We start from the raw sequence: 20,447 nt of genomic DNA, 5'->3' as shown, positions 1-20,447 counted from the left end.
GACAAGATGTCTTAGTGGTTGACTTGTCTCCTAAGGGTTTTGTTGATGATGTTGGATGACTGGTGTGATGTTCTATCGATTCCATTTCCTTGAGGTCATATAGGAGGTCGAATCTGATCATACTAACCTCTCGTCTCATGTTTACCTCGGTTCACACGGTTACATGGGTGGATGTGCAAGGGTGTTGTTACAGTTGTGGGTTGAGACAAAGGTCTCTGGAGCCCTATAATAGCTTGTGTCGCTGGAGGCTATGGGTTGGGATAGAATATCTAGAGCCCTATAATAGTTTGGATCCCCTGGAGGCTCTGGATTGAGATAACAAATTATCGAGCCCTGTAACAGCTTGAGTAGACACCATCCTAAAGCAGAAGTTGAGGATGATCAGAATGAAGACCAATGGTTAATGCCCAGATGGCACAACAGATTTTGGACTCCTTGGAAGGGGGCGAATCTCTATTTGAGCACCTGGGGTTGAGGTTGGGCACCTCTAGACTCCCGGTGTTGACTAAGTAAGAATTTTCCAGCTGGTGGGATTGAGGAAGGAGGCCCTCTAGAGTGCTGGAATCATATCCATGAGTCACTTATCATATTCTAATGATTGCATACATACCCTACAACGTGTTAATCTCATTCTCCTTTGGATGTCATATTCATACCTTAGTGTCTATTATCATATGTGACGATTATAGAGCACCAAGAAAAGTGGTGGTATCTAGAAGCACGGTTTCTTGATCCCATTGGCCAACAAGACCAATAATCATGGATATTTTTGGCCTTTAAATATGTTACATAAAACGCAAATACCATGGGAAAAACCATGGGTGCCCATATACCTGGAGCTAAAAAACCACCAAGAACTTGACCAAGTCAAGTTCACTAGAACAACCCTAACAAATTAGTAATAATATATTAAGATATTATGGGACATTATTCATTGGCTATAAGACTAGAATAATGGAGCTACTGATATTTGAGTTTATGGGTTAAAAATAATGGAAAATCAAAAGAGCAGTCATGATGCACACAAAACTATTCGTATATTACCTTCAAAAAGAAATTACAAGCCACATAAATAGTGCTCATGAGATTCAATAGATTCCAAACAAGGAGGATATTGTTGAGAAAATATCTCATCAAAACTCCAAGAACCACCAAACTAATCCTACATATATACTATTGTAAGCATTATTTCCAAGTCCCCACTTTAATGCTTACATTACATAATTACAAAGATTAATACAAAACTAAAAAATTACAATTCACATATGAGTTGATTGATTTTCAGCGTTACTTATTGCCATGCTAAGTCTCCTAGAAAACGTTCTTTTCACCATCATAATCTTCGAGCTTCCCATTCAACTCATTTAAGACATAACCACCTTTGACCATCATTGAGGAACTTTGTATAATTGATGCTTCTCGATGCGTTTGAAGGAAAATCTCGATATTAGACCACCATATGGACAACTCCCATCCATCAAAATGCAGCGAACTACACTTTTGATAGTTGTACAGGTGAGTTGTGTGATTACTATGCATTTTCAGCAGCCAATTATGCAACTGCCCTTTCTACATACTGGGATTTCATAACATAACCTTTAAGTGATGCTCTTGAAGCTCGAAGCACAAAAAAATCCATCAGTATATAATAGATTCACGCAATTAAATTAGTGAATAACCAAGAGAACCACTAATTTAATTATATTATTCTGTTGATTAATTCGGCACCTCTTACAAGTAGACTAAAAAGCAATGAAACAACGACCTCATAACTACAAAAGCAGTAACTACTCTCCTTTAAGCCAGTCAACTACAACAAGTTAGAGAAACCTCCTCGTCGTCGGTTTGATTTCTGTGATGGTTAATGACAGTTGTAATCATGCCCACATGGTTTATAAAAGAGCAGTATGATTTCCTGTAGCGATCCTCTTTGGCTGAGTTGATTCCATCGAGAGTAAGGGTTACACTCTTCAATTTGGGATTTGGTGAAATAACATCTCAATTATGGAAGGGCCATATTAATCGATTTGTGATCCTTTGATGCCATTAAAAGGAGAATGACCCAGGTGCTAGTAGGTAGAGAACTCAAAACTATAAATATCACAATGTGCCTTTGAAATTTCCTACGATCCTCCTTGGCTGAGTTGATTCCATCGAGAGTAAGGGCTACACTCTTCAATTTGGGATTTGGTGAAATAACATCGCAACTCTAGAAGGGCCATATTTATCAATTTGCGATCCTTTGATGCCATTAAAAGGAGAATGACCAAAGTGCTAGTAGGTAGAGAACTCATAACTATAAATATCACAATGTTCAAATTTCCTACGCATTATAAAAAATCATCTACATGCTATACTTTGCAGGCATCCGATAATGGACACTCACAATAGTGCCAACTTAATCCCCGTATACAAAAATCAGTGCCATTACTATTGGCAGAGTTCGATTAGGATATTAAAGTGTTTGCTCGGTATTTTCACTGTAACAACGATCCAATCACTAGAATTCAGGTTGAGATTATAATTGTGATATATCACCAATTCTGCGTCCACCTTCCATAAATAAACACTGCAGGAATAATCTAGACCAATGACTGTTGAGATTTTCTGTTTGGGATGAAATAGGAAAAATCTCAGCTAGTGACAACAATAGGAATTCAGGTCCTAGATTAACTCCAGGTTGTTGGGAGGGAGTTAATGCCTCCTATATTTGATGTGAGGGAATTAATGAGGCTGTTAGATTCTCTAGGCTATATAACAGGCAACCATTCGGATGTTTGCTAAGAGAGTGTGAGGATTTCATGATGTAATCTCCTAATTTGATTAATAAATTCCTGATGCCTATGTTTGGTGGACGTAGCCCAGATTGGTTGGGTGAACCACGTTAAAAATTGTCTCCTATGTGCTTGATTGTTTTGCTGTGTTAATTCTGTGTTTATTTAATTTTGCTGTGCACCTGATCCAACAATTGGTATCAGAGCATGTTGGAGGTGCTGGAGGTGCTGCCTGGAGAAAAGCTGAGCTTGAAGCAGAAGGGGCGTATTGCTGTTGCTGTTGGTGCGTGGAGGAGAGGCACCAAACCAGCGTGCTGTTGCGTGGAGGTTTCTGTTGCCGGAGTGCTGGTGGACCACCAAAGCGCTGGAGATTGTTGTGCGAGTGGCGCTCTACAGAAATGCGCGTTAAATATTGGTATACTGTGAGAACCAATTGATTGCTGCGTGGATTAAACAATTGCTGCCTGCGTGTTTACAATTGCTGCCTGCGTGGATTAAACATTTGCTGCCTGCGTGGACCTGCGTATGGATTAGACCATAAAGGCGTTGACACAGCATGTGAACCTGCGTGGAGATTGCTGAGCTTGTGTGGAGATGCGCATACTCCCTTGGCTGCTGGAGCAAACAATTGCTGGTGGTGCGTATACTTTATATAGCCGCATCTTCCATGACAATGAATAGAAATCGGTAGCGTATTTCTGTGCCAATAACCAGAACTCTAGTCGCCCACTGTTTATTACTAAGCAGATTGTCTCATGTTTTGACTTAAGGCATAGGCAGTTTGTGCTGATGCGTAATTGAGAATGCGTATTACAGTAGTGGTTTATAAAACGCAGAGTGATTTGATAAAACCCGCAGTCAAGTTTTTTTTTTTAAACGCAGTGACTCCAGTGAGTTTCGTTGGCAGAGAAAGCCAAATGAAAACGCAGTGCCAGTTAGTCAATTTAAAAAAAAAAAAAAATGCAGTGACAGCATTCGAAAACACTTCCAGGTTTAATAATTCTCATGGTGGTTTCAACATAAATTCGAACTTTGAGTATTTGCAATTCTCTGCGAAACAGTAAATAACAAAATCGTAAATAATCGATTGGTTTATTGGTGCAAATAAAAAACAAGAAGTGTATGTATTTTGTTTTTTATAGGGCAGAATTTTGCACAAATAAAAGGAAAGTTTTGTTTTAAAAGAAAAGTAATAAGTGCAAAGGGCAGTTTTTTTTAAAGACAAAGGTACAAAGGCATAGGCAGTTTTTTTTGTAAAAACAAAGGCATAGGCAATTTTTTTTATTGCTGGTTGGATATTGGAGATTATTTTGTTTTTTGTTGATACAAATGGCGAAAACTCAAAGTGCCCGGTTTGAAATTGAGAAATTTAATGGCAAGAATAATTTTGAGATCTGGAAGGTGAAAATGCACGATCTGCTGGTTCAACAAGGTGTGGCGAAAGCACTGTTGGGGAAAAACAAAAGACCTCCTTCCATGACGGAGGATGAATGGGATGAGATGGACGATAGAGCTCTGAGCGCAATTCGGTTATGTCTGGCGGACGATGTTCTGTTCAACATTGTGTCAGAGAAAACAGCCGCAGGCTTGTGGTCAAAGCTTGAGAAGCTCTATATGACGAAATCTTTGACAAATCAGATTCTCCTGAAACGGCAGCTTTACAGTTTGCGGATGAAAGAAGGTACCTCAATTGCTGATCACCTGAATGTTTTTAATACCTTGTTGGTGCAATTAAACAGTCTAGATGTGAAATTTGATTCAGAGGATAAGGCAATAACTCTATTATGTTCTTTGCCTGAATCTTGGGATCACTTTGTTACTTCCATAAGCTGTAGTACATCAGAAATCCTTGAGTTTGACGATGTTGTTGGAGCCTTGTTGGCTGAGGAGACGAGAAAGAGGTCGAATGCAGACACCTCTACATCAGAGGTAATGATGGCCACAGGTCGCTCATGAGAGAGACACTCCGGGGGAAAGCATAGCGACTCTCGCTCAAAATCCAAAGGAAAGAAGCCAAAGGCGAAGTGCTGGCATTGTGGCAAGGCTGGACATCTGAAAAAGGATTGCTAGAAGCGAAAGCAGGCTGCTAAAGAAGGCTCTTCGACAGAAAAGAAGGAAGCCAACACCACAGATACAGGTTCAGTATCTGGTTCAGGTATGAGTGATGAGGTATTGTCAGTTAATATTTCAAAACATGATCAACATTGGTTGTTAGATTCTGGGGCATCTAACCACATGTGTATTCATAAAGATTGGTTTAAAACATATAAATCAGTTGATGATGGAGTCGTGTACATGGGTAATGATGTCACTTGCAGTATTGTTGGAATAGGAAGTGTACAACTACAAATGTTTGATGGCACAACCAAAATATTAACTGATGTGAGACATGTACCAGATCTAAGAAAAAATCTAATTTCATTAGGAGCACTGGATACGAATGGATATAAAACTGTAATTCAAGGTGGAGTTATGAAAATTTACAAAGGCATCTTACTAGTTATGAAAGCTAAGAAAGTAGGAAATCTATTTCAGTTAGAAGGTAGAACTGGGTTAGATTATGTGTCTGTGTCTGAACATGACAGTAGTTCCATTCACTTATGGCATCAAAGATTGGGGCATATGAGTGAAAGAGGATTGAAAATTTTGGCTGACCGAAAGTTACTTCCTAATCTAAGATCTGGAAAATTGGATTTCTGTAAACATTGTCTGTTTGGTAAACAAAGTAAACAAAAGTTTAAAACAGGCAAACATACTAGTAAAGGCATACTTGATTATATCCATTCAGATGTTTGGGGTCCAGCGCCTACAGCGTCGTATGGTGGCTCGTCGTATTTTGTGTCATTCATTGATGACTTTTCTCGGAAAGTATGGGTCTACATGTTGAAAAAGAAGTCTGATGTTTTTACAGTTTTCAAGCAGTTTAGAGCATTGGTAGAAAACAACACTGGTAGAACTATAAAATGTTTAAGAACTGACAATGGTGGTGAGTTTTCCTCCAAGGAGTTTGACAGCTATTGCAAGGATGCAGGGATCGAAAGACATAAGACCACGGTTTATACTCCTCAGCAGAATGGAGTTGCTGAACGCATGAACAGGACTCTTCTAGAGAGAGCAAGGTGTATGCTGAGTAACGCCGGGTTGCCAAAGGAGTTGTGGACGGAAGCGGTGGCAACAGCTTGTTATGTGATAAACCGGTCTCCATCAACGGCTATATACTGCAAGGTTCCGCAAGAGGTATGGACAGGACACCCTTGTGACTATTCTAAACTCAGAGTGTTTGGTTGTGATGCATACATGCTCTAGTGCCTAAACATTAGCGAACTAAATTAGATCCAAAGTCTAAAAGGTATATCTTTGTTGGGTATGGTGATGGAACAAAGGGATTTAGATTGTGGGATCCTACTACCCGCAAAATCATCATCAACAGAGATGTAAAGTTTAATGAATCCTCTCTTGTACAGTTAGATGTAGATAGAAGATTGAAACAGGATGATGTATCTGATTTCCAGCATATTCAGTTTGACAGCATTTCTAATGATAGTCATAACGACCATAGTTTAGATTCTAGTCATGAACAGGTTTCAGAATTAGATTATGAACAGGGTTCAGATGGAGGACATGAACAGGTCTCAGATGGCGATCATGAAGAAGTTCCTTCAGTTGATAGACAACCAATTGTGGAAGCACCAGAAACATTCTTAAGGAGATCTACAAGGATCAAACGTCGTCCGAGAAGGTATGACGATCATGTTACTTCAGTTGCTTTGATCGCTAATGATGATGAACCTTTGTGTTATCAGGAAGCTGTAGAAGGTTCAAATAGTGACAAATGGAAAGCAGCCATGAAGGAAGAAATGATGGCTTTAGGTAAGAATGGTACGTGGGATCTGGTTGAACTTCCCAAAGGCAGGAAAACTGTGGGATGCAAGTGGGTCTTCAAGCTGAAACGAGGTATGAATGATATGGAAGACAGGTACAAAGCTCGGCTGGTTGCAAAAGGGTTTTCTCAGAAAGCTGGCATAGACTTTCATGAGATATTTTCACCAATGGTTAAAATTGTTTCAATTAGAATTGTGTTAGCATTAGTGGCTTTGTTTGATTTGGAGTTGCAACAGTTCGATGTTAAGACTGCATTTCTACATGGTGATTTAGATGAGGAAATATATATGGAACAACCGGAAGGGTTTGTTCAGCATCGCAATGCAAATTGGCTCAAGAAGTCATTATATGGCCTGAAGCAGTCGCCTCGGCAGTGGTATAAGAAGTTTGATTCTTTCATGTTGAGTCAGAAATATGTAAGAAGTGAATATGATCATTGTGTTTATTTTAAGCAGTTAAATAATGGCATGTTCATTATCTTAGTGTTATATGTTGATGATATGCTTTTAGCAAGCAAAAGCATTGAAGAAATCAACAGGTTGAAGACTCAGATGGCAAGGATGTTTGATATGAAAGATCTAGGAGCGGCAAGACAGATTTTGGGCATGGAGATTTTCAGAGACAGGAGTAATGGTAAGCTGTGGCTATCACAACAGAAGTATGTTGAGAAAATACTTTTGAGGTTTGGTATGAATAATGTGAAGCCTGTGTCAGTCCCTTTAGCTTCCCATTTTAAGCTTTCTTCGAGTTTATGTCCTAATACAGATGAAGAAAAGGATTATATGTCTCGAATTCCTTATGCCAATGTAGTAGGATGTTTGATGTATGTGATGGTGTGTACGCGACCAGATATTTCTCATGCAGTTGGGGTTGTCAGCAGGTACATGGCAAATCCGGGTAAAGAACACTGGTCAGCAGTGAAATGGGTGCTTCGGTATTTGAGAGGCACAAGTAGTTATTGTATTTCTTACAATAAGAGTAGTGAATTTGTTTGCGGATATGCTGATTCCGATTTTGCAGGTGACTTGGATAAGAGAAGGTCAACTTCAGGGTACATCTTTACTCTTGCAGGTGGAGCTATCAGCTGGATGTCAAAGCTACATAATATTGTTGCTTTATCCACTACTGAAGCAGAATACATTGCTGCTTCTCATGCCTGCAAAGAGGCAGTTTGGTTGAAAGGTTTGCTTGGTGAGTTTGGTAGGTTACAGGATAACATCAGGTTACTTTGTGACAGTCAAAGTGCAATACATTTGGCTAAGAATTCGGCCTATCATAGTAAGTCAAAGCATATTCCAATCAAATATCATTTTGTAAGACAGGTTATCACTGAAAGGGGAGTTTCTCTTGAAAAGGTGCACACAAAGGAGAACTGTGCAGACATGTTCATGAAACCAGTTTTGTTGGAGAAGCGACGCTGGTGTTTGGCTTCTCTTGGCTTGCAGAAAAGATAAAATAATAATAACAGGGCATCAGACGAATTGTTGTCAAGGTGGAGATTGTTGAGATTTTCTGTTTGGGATGAAATAGGAAAAATCTCAGCTGGTGACAACAATAGGAATTCAGGTCCTAGATTAACTCCAGGTTGTTGGGAGGGAGTTAATGCCTCCTATATTTGATGTGAGGGAATTAATGAGGCTGTTAGATTCTCTAGGCTATATAACAGGCAACCATTCGGATGTTTGCTAAGAGAGTGTGAGGATTTCATGATGTAATCTCCTAATTTGATTAATAAATTCCTGATGCCTATGTTTGGTGGACGTAGCCCAGATTGGTTGGGTGAACCACGTTAAAAATTGTCTCCTATGTGCTTGATTGTTCTGCTGTGTTAATTCTGTGTTTATTTAATTTTGCTGTGCACCTGATCCAACAATGACCCCATTCTCATTTTCCACAGATTGGTCGTAATGGTAGGAATTATTTTAAGTATATTTAAACAACGTAGACAAACAAAAAAAATGGAGTTGTATTTAGAAAACGGAGTTAAATTCGTAAAAAACCCACCCTATAAACTTCCAAAAAAAAATCGCACTAAAAACAACTCAAAGAAACGGCCTCTAACCCCCAACGAAACGGCCTCTAACCCCCAACGAAATTACAAAATTTCATAAGGTGCTTGACCACATCATTGTGAGATAGATCGAAAGAATCTATCGACACACTAAAAGAAACTGGGGAAGCTTGTGAAGCTTGTGGTTTACGCACAGAAAACAACATTGTTCAACATAATAAAGGGAGATCTCTTGCTTGAACTCCACGTAGATACACAAACAAATATACACGCACAATAGCTAAACAAAATCTACCCAATCCACTCTCTTATGTTATACTTATTTAAAGAGGATTAGCGAATATTCGCTTCACATATTCTTGGGCTCTCACATGAGAGAGTTCTAATACCATTAGAGCTTATGTAGAAAATTGGAGGAGCAGTCATGACATACACAAAATTATTTTTAGATTATTTTCAAAGTCAAATTATAAGTCACATAAATAGTGCTCATGAGATCCAATATATTTCAAACAAGGAGAATATGATTCATAAAATTTATCAACAAAATCCCAACAACCAACAAACCAATCCTACCTATATATCATTTTAAGCATTATTTCCGAATATAATATGGTAGAAATTACAATAAATATCCATTCAAGAACTACATTAATTTGAAATATAGCACACACTCCCTCATTTGAAACTTCATTTGAAAATATAGCACACACGCTCTCATTTGAAACCTCATTTGAAAATATACCACATTCTCATTTGAAACTGGATTTTTATTCTCCACATGAATTTAAAACTTCTCTAATATTTCACTTCTTTTATCTTCAATTTTTTTGTTTTATAAATTTTGATGATCTAATGATATTGATAGACATATAATATTTATATAACATTATGTATGTTATATGTTTTTATTTTTTAACTGAGCCTACCTTATATTATGGCTAAATACTTCGACTGAGGAGACATATGAATCTTAAATGCTAAATGTTTATGTTTACAAACATTTACTCCTACACATATCCCCATAAATGTCTCCCTAAATATTAAATGTTGAATGTTTACAAATGTTTGTCTACACATCCCCCTATATTGGGATGTAAAACACCTCTGGCTACAAAAATAATTGCATAATCTTAACACTCAAATAAACAAGTTCTAATATTATAATTGCATAATCATATATATATATATATATATATATATATATTTCAAGTTCTCTGTGATCCTTTAGAATTGACATGTGGCTTGAGGAGCCGCGACTTACGGGCATTTAAGCCATCAAAGTCACCTAGGGATCGCATCCGGCCTGGGCCACACTAGCCCTTAATTGACTGTATTTTTTAGCATGTCTCCTCCACTTAGCACAAGGTACAACCACCCCCTGTGAGTTTTGATCCTATGTGATCCTTTAGGATTGACATGTGGCTTGAGGAGTAGCAACTTACGGGCATTTAAGCCATCAAAGTCACCTGGGGATGGCACCCGACCTGGGCCACACTAGCCCTTCATTGAATGAATTTTTTAGCATGTCTCCTCCACGTAGCACAAGGCACAACCACCCCCTGTGAGGTTTGATCCTTGGTCGCCTTGCTGATAAGGCTCATCTTCAGATGGTTGTGCTAGTGAGACTTGACTTAATAATAAATATTAAAATAAACAAGTACAATTTTATTTATTATTTGTTTATTTGAAAGTAAAGAAAGTTCAGATTTTATATATATATACACTCAACAACTACTGACATGTAACTACTATAGAACTTGTCCTCGTTAATATAAATCAAGTCACTTCAATGTATATCTTATTTATGATTTCACAAATTTCTAATTATATTCATTAAAATTTTAATAAATTTAAATTAAAAAATGATTTATTCTCATTATTTCTCAAAAACAATTACTATTAAAAATATTTCAAGTTAAATCACAAAATTAATAATAATATATATCTATAACTTAACCAAAATTGAAAATATATTGACTAAAAATGTAGCGAAAATGCTTAAATTAGAGCATACAACCACTATAGATACCAAAATTTCACGGCATAATAGTCCAAATTTTATACTAACAAATTGCCTATTAAAAGCAAAGGTGCTTCGTGATTGTACTTAGTAATATATATCTTGCGAAAGAAACTTAAAATTTTACACTTTATAAAACGTGTATATCAGTTTAAATGAATATTTGGAGGAACTTGATGTTGCACTTTTTGTTAATGGCGGTGTTGATCCAACGCTCCCGTATGTTTCATGGCATGTGTTTAATACTAGCGATGTGTTTGTTTACTAACACCTGTGGGTTTTGGTGTAATGGCAATCGTGTCTCCAACAAGTGGTATCAGAGCCAAAGGTCTCGAGTTCGAAACACACCTGGCTCGGGTTGAGGGGGGAGACTGTTGCACTCCCCGTTAATGGCGGTGTTGATCCAACGCTCCCGTGTGTTTCGTGGCAATCGTGTCTCCCACACTTGAGTAAACCCACCCATTCTAAAAATAGCATTGTAATAGCGGTAGAGTGATCCTGCTATAGAATGGTTTCCAAATTCCCTTATCACGATGGAACATTGATATATGACTACGTTTAATTCGTGACACGTAGTGTTGCACTCTAAACTTCCACCTTATGCAATGGATGTTCTTGTTGAATTACAATGTCAAGCATGGACAAGTTATGTGGAGACACTTTGAAGACAAATATGAAGGCAGGTCACTAAATCGTGCAGGTCCTCCAATTTGTACACCAGAGAATTATGTACCTTCCCTTTGCTGACAATTTGCGAAGGGATGAAGATAAGAAGGGCAAAACTCCAAAGTTGCGTGAACAAGAGAAATAAATATGTTGCAAGAAGGACACACCATACCTAGATGCATAACCAAATGCAAGGCATTCAAAACTGTTTTGTATATTCAATCACCAACAAATAACCACGAATCCAATTATAGTTCCTTCAACACATAATGATTCCTTTGCAACCTATACATGTACCTTGGCTTAGGCCATATAGTGGACATTTAATACAGATGGAATATGGGTGGGGTTCTGCAGGATAAGCTTCACATATATTGACATTCTTTCATATGATTATGGAGAGTGGAGTTAACTAATACCCCTCCCTCTTTTTAATAACATTATTTGCACATTTTCATATGATTATGGAGAGTGGACTTAACTAATACCCCTCCCTCTTTTTGATAACTTTATTTGCACATTGATCATCCTTATATTTGTTATCTTGAAGGACATGGTAAATATAAGAAAGGTAAGATGGCACTGAGTGAAGTCTCTAGGAAAAGAGTTATTAGTTTAATTGTGTTTTTTGATTCAACAATAATGATAAATTTAAATAACAAAAGTAAACTAATCACTAAAATAAAATATGTATTTTTATTGAGAATCACAATTGTTGTTAGACTAAAATAGGTATTAGTCAACGATAGTATTTTTCAGAGATAAGGAGCCATGTCCCAAAAAAGGTATTGGTTTATCCAATGTCCAACAATCGCCCTCCTAAGGTGAGAGTTGGGTGTGTATCGAACTAGTGACCTACCCTCTAATACCACTTGTTGGGAATCACAAGTGTAGCTAGACCAAAACGTGCTGGTATTAGTCAAAGATCGCATTGTGAGAGATAAGGATCCACAAGAGGTCGATAGCATCCTTCAGAGATAAAGATCTATAAGAGGCGGTTAGTCCATGTCCCCCCGAAACACACGGGAAGCGTTGGTTTATCCAATGTCCAACAATCGCCCTCCTAAGGCGAGTCGGGTTTGTATCGAACTAGTGACCTACCCTCTAATACCACTTGTTGGAAATCACAACTGTAGTTAAACCAAACCCGGCTAGTATTAGTCAAAGATCGCATTGCAAGAGATAAAGATCCACAAGAGGCCGTTAGTCTATCTCACTAAACACACGAAAATCAATTCTTTATCTACTATCCAACAACTTTTATTTGATTATTAAATAATAAACCAAAATTCCAATTTCCAAATTTATAATGAAAATTATTTTCTCCAGAATTAAAAACCAACCATAATTAAACACAAAAATAATAATATAATAAGCACATTCATGATGACCCATTAACGGAATTAAAAACCAACCCAAAAAATAACAATAATTAAACACAAAAATAATAATATGATAAGCACATTCATCATGACCCATTAACGGTCTCACTCATTTTCATATACGCATCTCATAATCCGTATTCTAGAACATTGTGGAACGCTTGGCAGATAATATATATTCAGAATGTAGCGGGTGTAGGGCGAATAATCACTATCTTATCAAAACTGTTTTAATGACAAGTCAAGGTTTTTTCTGTCTAGATGCAATGCATTCTATATAGTTGAATGTAAAATGCTCCATCGCTAATGCTATATATTGCAGCTTATATCATCATTAATAAAAAAATGTACGCTCTTGAGCTCCCCTTGACCACAACACTTTGAAAGTTGGGTTAAGTACGATCATATCAATAATTAAACACAATAGTAATAATATGATAAGCACATTCATCATGACCCATTAACGGTCTCACTCATTTTCATATACATACCTCATAACCCGTATTCTAGAACATTGTGGAACGCTTGGCAGATAATATATATTCAGAATGTAGCGAGTGTAGGGCGAATAATCACTATCTTATCAAAACTGTTTTAATGACAAGTCAAGGTTTTTTCCGTCTAGATGCAACGCATTCTATATAGTTGAATGTAAAATGCTCCATCGCCAATGCTATATATTGCAGCTTATATCATCATTAATAAAAAAAATGTACACTCTTGAGCTCCCCTTGACCACAACACTTTGAAAGTTGGGTTAAGTACGATCCTATCAAAACAAAGAAGTTAATGAGTGCACTCCAGAAGGCGTGGTTCTACAACGAATATGGATCCGTGGACGTGTTGCAGTTCGGGGAAGTCCCTGTGCCAAAGCCGGGGCCGGGCCAGCTTTTAATTAAAGCCCGAGCGGCTGCTCTCAATCCCGTGGACTTTAAAAGGCGGGCGGGCATATTCAGAAACAGGGATTCCGACTTTCCGGTATTGACATGGTTCCATACCAATTTGCAGCAGTAAATTTATCTTAATCTGGAAATTCTACTTTGTATTTTTTATTAGGGTTTTTTCACTAGTTTGTTTGTGTCATGTAGGCTGTACCGGGCAGTGACGTGGCAGGTGTGGTGGCTGAAGTTGGCGATGGCGTTACCAAGTTCAAGAATGGCGATGAGGTCTACAGCGACATCTTGAACTTCGCAGGGGGCAGGCCAAAGCAGTGGGGAACCCTCGCCCAGTACACCGTGGCGGAGGAATACCTAGTGGCGCCGAAGCCCAAAAATTTATCGTTCGGAGACTGCGCAGAAGGCGTTCGATATAGCCAAATTTGAGAAGGGGAAGAGCGCGTTCATTGTGGGAGGAGCGGGCGGAGTTGGCAGCCTGGCCATTCAGCTGGCGAGGCATGTCTATGGAGCTTCAAGGATCGTTTCCACGTCTAGCACTCTGAAGCTCGAATTCGTGAAAAGCCTGGGGGCGGATGAAGTCATCGATTATACAAAGCAGAGCTACGATCAGATCCCCGAGAAATTCGATTTAGTATTTGACACCATAGGTCAGTCACTCACTCCCCTTGCTTTGCTCGACTTCTAATACAACCATGAGTTAACCTAATCTTTTTATTTAATTTGCAGGGGATTCGGCCAAGTCTCAGGTGGTGGCCAAAGAGGAGGCCAAAGTTCTGGACATAGCTTCGTTTCAGCCTCAAGGCAGAGCTGAATTTTTTGGGGTCACAGCCAACGGCCAAAACCTGGAGAAGCTGCAGCCGTACATAGAGAGTGGGCAGCTGAAACCTGTGCTCGATCCGAAGAGCCCGTACTCATTCGCTGACGTGAAAGAGGCTTTCAAACATCAGGAAACCGGACGAGCCAGAGGGAAGATCGTCATTTCGCCGATCGATTAGGACGAGTTGATGCAGGAGACTCCATGTATGTGTGTTTGTGATACGAATGGTTGGATCGTTAAATAGTAGTGTGAGGGTTAATGTGTGTTTGTGCTCTGGATGGTTGGATGGTTAAATAGTAGCCTGAGGATCATATGTGTTTGTGATCTGGATTACTGTATTCTATAAAATAATGTATGTTTGATAAGTAACAATGATAAATTGCTTTTTTCAATGCGGAATTATTTTCTTTATTAATAAAAAGACAGTACATTCTCTGTACATTTTCTCGTTGGTCTGTAACAATGAGTATTTTACCATATGTCTTATACAAAATTTGTCGCTAAATTTCTATACCAATGCCTCAGTCTGCATAGATTCCCCATCTTATTTATGAGAGTGCTACTATGTTCTAGTAATTCATAGTTACAGAATAGAAATAAGTTTACCATACCAGCTCATGTTTATCAACAAAAAGGATGTACCAGCCTAGTAATGATGAGTTATTTGGTAAGTAATAATGATGAATGGGTTATTGTAAAAATATTGTAGTAATTCATTGTTACAAAATAGAAATAAGTTTACCATACCAGCTTATGTTTATCAACAAAAAGGATGTACCCGCCTAGTAATGCTGATGAATGGGTTATTGTAAAAATATTATTGAAATGGGTTATTGATTCAAACCTTTATATTCATTAAAAAAAAAAAAAGCAAAAAACAATTGGAAAAATTGCATTTATTTTTAAACATTTTTAAAGTATATTTACATATTTATAGAAAATTTGTGCCTTTTTTACACACTTTTTGAAGCATATTTACATGTTAATTCACTTTTAAAAAAAGCAAAAAGCAATTGGAAAATTTGAGTTTATTTTTACACATTTGTGTTTTTTACACACTTTTTGAAGGCATATTTACATGTTAATTCACTTTAAAAAAAGAAGAAGCAAAAAGCAATTGGAAAAATTGTGTTCTCTTTGCAACTTTTTGAGTAAAAGATATTTGTATGTGTAAGTGTATATTGCTGCCATTGATTTACTCTTTTGTTATTTTAAATAAGATATGTGAGATTTAAATTTAGATTTTCACTTCATATACTTTTCTCAATTTACAACAATTATTATAGTGTTTTATTCATCAAACAATGTGTAATTTGATAATGAAGAGTCATGGGTAAGTTTTGCAATGTTTCTTTCATTAAATAATGTGTAACTTGATAATCAAGAGTAAGTGTTTGTTTTTCTCAATGCACCACAATTAGCATAGTGTTCTGTTCATGAAACAATGTGTAATGTGATAATGAAGAGTCCTTGCTAGGCCTTTCAATGTTTCATTCATTAAAAATGTGTAATTTTGTAATCAAGATTCATGTTTTAATGTGTAATTTGATAACCAAGAGACATGGTAGGGCTTTCACATCTCATAATGCTTGTTTTCTCAATGTACCACAATTATCACAGCGTTTTATTCATCAAACATAATGGAATGTGATAATGAGGAGTTGTGGGTAAGCCTTTCAATGTTTCATTCATTAAAAAACGTTTAACTTGATGATCAAGAGTCATGTTTTAACGTGTAACTGGATAATCAAGATTCATGGGTAGGGGCTTCACATCTCGTAGTGTTTCATTTATCAAACAATATGTAACTTCATAATCAAGATCCATGGGTAGGGTTTTAGGTCTCATGATTGACTATAGTTTGGTGGCATTATTTGATTAGGTTGAGTTCTTAGAGTTATGTTATCTGCATTCATACGCAATTGTAAGTAGATTTTGCTAGGAGAGTTCTATAGATGAGTTTAGTGTAAAATGATTTTTAGATTTTCATTGATTTTATAATTACAAATGATAATTATTTTATGAAGTTAATTATGATATTTTGTAATGATCTAATTATTGGGAATATCTAGTTATTATAATTTGATACTCCTATGTCGCAATGATATGGTTCATTATCACTTATAGAAAGTAGTTGTGGCGTGTTTAATAAAAATATCTCACAAATTGGTGAGTTAATTTTGGTTATCTATAATATCATAGTCTTTTCATATTGTTTTTAAGGGATCTTTGGCCTTTAAGTGTCATATGTTTATCATTAGGTGGTTTTCCACACCAACTATGGGTGATAGGGCTTTAACCATGATTGAGTGAGGACAATAAGTTTCAAAAACCCTATGAATCTCCTAAGTCTCAATAATTGTAAAGGTGCCATGAAACCACCACACAAGACCTTCGTAGGTGACCCTCTAATTGTGGTTATGGATGTCATTAGTAGGCTTTGAACACTATTAATGGGGCTCAAGGTCTTTATCATGAGTGAGTGGAAAATTTATGGCCATAAGACTTAAATGAAGCTTCTTGGGTTCAAACACAATAACTGAAACCACCCAATATATATTTGTGTGTGTTTTTTTTGTTCATCAAAAGTTGGTCTTGGGGCTTTAATAATGACCAAGGAAAGAAAATAATTTATTTATGCCCTAAGTGAACTTCTTAGGTTCGCAAGTTATGGATTAGTCCTCAAATTAGTGAAAAAGACATTGGTCAATGATCCTTGAGATTTACTTATGAATATGGGCTCTATTAATTGGTTTCTCACATTATGGATTAAAACCTATATGTTGGTTTCGGGAAGAAAACGATGGCCTAGTTTCTTAGTGAAGATTCTTGAGCTGAAGCACCATGTGCATGGCCTTAAATCACCAAATGAATCATCTTTAAGGGATCAATGGACTTTAGTGGGATATCAGAATCATGTTAAAAAAAATTGCATACCGTTGCTCCTCTATAATGATAATGGTCAATTGATCATGTTAGAGCATCTAAGATATTTGTTTTGTAGGTTTTGGTTTTGGTTTTTATGGAGGACCAATACATAGAACAAACTGTAAGAATGATGTATTAACACTTTTAGATTGTACTAATAGATAATCAAAGGGTTGTTATTTAACTTCACACAGTGATTTGAATTTATAAGGTGTGTAGAAAGAATAGTAAGGAGATATGATTAATTTAGATTTGAGACAAAGAGATAAATTATCATAAGTGGGAAAACCTTTGTCCAATGTTCAAAAGTTAAACAAACTATGCATAAAATTACATAATATGCTAACAATTTTATGACTTTGTTGATGCCCCGAAATTCGTTGCAACAACATCGGGGAAACCACCCGGTCCGGAACTTAGTGCAGCTCCTTTTCCGTTTGGAATAGTGGCTCCGACTGGGGGTAATGGGACCAGTTTCCCAAAGATTATAAGTAAACGGGATGGATGAATGATTTACGATATGAAGTGATAATAAACAAATAACTAAACTATAAAAGAAATATAATAACTATAAGCTAATCCCGGGACTTATCGATTCAGAGAATGCAGCGTTTGATAATCTATGCTTAATGGCAGGCATATAGATGTCACTAACAGTAAGCATAAATGTTTAAATCATTTGAGATTGCTCTGCATAAATAGTTATGCAGAGCGATAATAGCGAATTACTGCACTCAGTCATTTATATCATTGTTACACGCATGAGTAAAAGAGATAACAAATCACAAAACATTCAATAGTGATATGAAATGCAGACTTGCTGTTATATCGCATACATGTAATCAATAATAGCAAAATAATAACACAGCAATTCATATAATAGAAAAGAGAACAGATACAGATAATAGTACCATGCAAGCTGTTTGATCAATCCAACATATTAATTGCTATGTCGCGGTCCTTCCTTCCAACCAGAAAGCATTCCAAGCAAACGACAATAGTGCACAATTTACTTAAAACAACCTTCCAAGTAAAATTAAGAACCAGTGGTCGAGTTTCAAAAAGAATATAGACTGAAGCACAATAGTGCAAACTTCAGCCTTTAAGTCTTTTACAAAATTTTACGACCCTTTCCAAAACAATGAAAGGGTCTATAAATACTATGCTAATCTAAATATCTAAATATCTAAAACTGAAAACTAACAAATCGGCATTAACAAATATCATTTTTGCATTTTGGTGATTCGACAGTCGGCGGCGATGCTTCAGTCAGAGGTCTCTTTGCCTTTACTCCTTCGCTGACATATCGCCAGCATTGGCTCTACTTCTGGTGGAGTATTGAGGCGTGAAGTCAGCTGTGCATCGTATGTGGCATCTTGGATATCGGCAATCAGGTATCGGAGAGCATCTGTTAGGCAGTTAAGAGCCGACCTTTGAGAATGTGGTTTAATCAGGAAAAGCCAGTATGCGTCGGCGGTCAAGGTATTCACTCCAGCAATTAACCGCCCTTGTGTCTCCAGCTCAGGATAATTCCTGTGCTCCAGCATGTTTGCGGTTGTTATGTTTCCAGGTGTGCATTGTGAAATCATGTTTGCCAGGTACAATGTATCATTGACTAGATTGATCATGTTTCTGGCAATCATTTTGCATCTGGATGCTGCCCTTTCCGCCTTCATTACCTGTGTGTTCCATTCCATGAAAAGTATGTCCTTGTATGTTACACAGATTCGGGACAAATTTGCCGCTTGCCCTTCTGGAGTGTCTTGCCATTCAATATACTCTGTTATATCGTCTTCAGCCTGATCCAAGTTACTCCTGGCTTTCTCGATTTGTTCACATACTGCTGTAGATGTTTCACAAAGTATCTCAGCTTCAACAAGTTGTTGGCACAAGAGTCTGATCTGAGATATCAATGCGCTGTTTATTCGAGTTGCCTCTGTTCTGAAATCATCAATACTCTGGGCACCTTTGATACCTTCAAGCTGTGCTGACAGCTGAATTATTTGCTCCTCTTTAGATTTCATCAACAGCTCATTCGATGCCTTCAACTGGGATAATGCCTCTGACAATTCTTGTGCTTTCTGAATGCCACTTTGGTCTATCCTCAGTTTTTCAATTTGCTGGGTTAACAAATGATTCTCTTGTTGTTGGGCCAGCAATTGTTCTTCTACCTGCGCTGCCTTATTCCTTGCCTCTATCACTTCTGCTTGCAATGCGTATACCTCATGCTCTTTAGTCTTCAAAAGAAGACTCACTTCGGATGCTTTGTCAATGGTTGCCGCTGAATAAGCTCCCGCAAATTGCGACAGCTTTGTCAGATCTTCAGAGGGATCTAATTCTCCCTTCCAGACGACATTGCCCGTGACTGTTTGCTCAGTTGAAACAGAAGGTTGATCAAGCCTTCGCCTTTTCCTCGAGCGCCTTACAACGGCTCTATGCTTAGGGCTGTAGAAAATGTCTAGGGGAGGAATTTCCTCTACCTGAAGATCAATTTGATCAGATGGGTCTTGAGTAATTACCTCAACATTCTGTACCATGGGTGGGCCGCTGGTTCCTTCTAGAACCGGAGAAGAAGTAGTATCGGGAGTCTTTGAGGCGTCTGAGTCTTTGGAGGCTTCCTTACCACTTATAATGGAATCGAATTGGTTCCATTCTTTAATCAATTCAGGATCAACAGAGATTTGCTTACTCTGTTCTTTCTCTTGTTCAATCCTCTGCTGTTCCTCGAATGCCTCCCGCTGTTGCTCCTCTTGTGCTCTTCGTTGTTGTTCCTCCAATTCCCTTTTCTGCCTATCTTCCAGTTCTTTCTTTGCTTTTTCTTCTTCTTCTCTTTTCCTCTGTTCTTCTAGCTCCCTTTGCTTTCTTTGCTCTTGTTCAATTTGTGCTTTTTGCTGCCTTTCTATCTGTTCTCTTCTATGCCTTTCTGCCTGCAGCTTGTTTTGCCTTTCCTCCTGTTCTCTAATTGTAACGGGAGGTGAATTTATTTCCAGCTGATCAGGCTCGCTTGAGGATGATGTTGGGGTTGTGGATAATAAATCTAGAGGCAAAGTTTGCAACCTTTGCTTTCT

The 20,447-nt window shown here is 37.6% G+C and overlaps 1 pseudogene; it reads left to right on the top strand.

Moving 5' to 3' along the window:
- Positions 1-13,527: 13,527 nt before the first annotated feature.
- LOC149148125 (2-methylene-furan-3-one reductase-like) lies at positions 13,528-14,745 on the top strand (annotated as a pseudogene).
- Positions 14,746-20,447: the final 5,702 nt, after the last annotated feature.

This window comes from Pinus tabuliformis, chromosome 9, assembly GCF_031772625.1.
Source record: "Pinus tabuliformis cultivar Carrire ecotype Pingquan chromosome 9, CPIR1, whole genome shotgun sequence".
Lineage (NCBI taxonomy): Eukaryota > Viridiplantae > Streptophyta > Pinopsida > Pinales > Pinaceae > Pinus > Pinus tabuliformis.
Note: the sequence above shows the minus strand (reverse complement) of the source record. Positions and strands in the feature narration are given on the sequence as shown.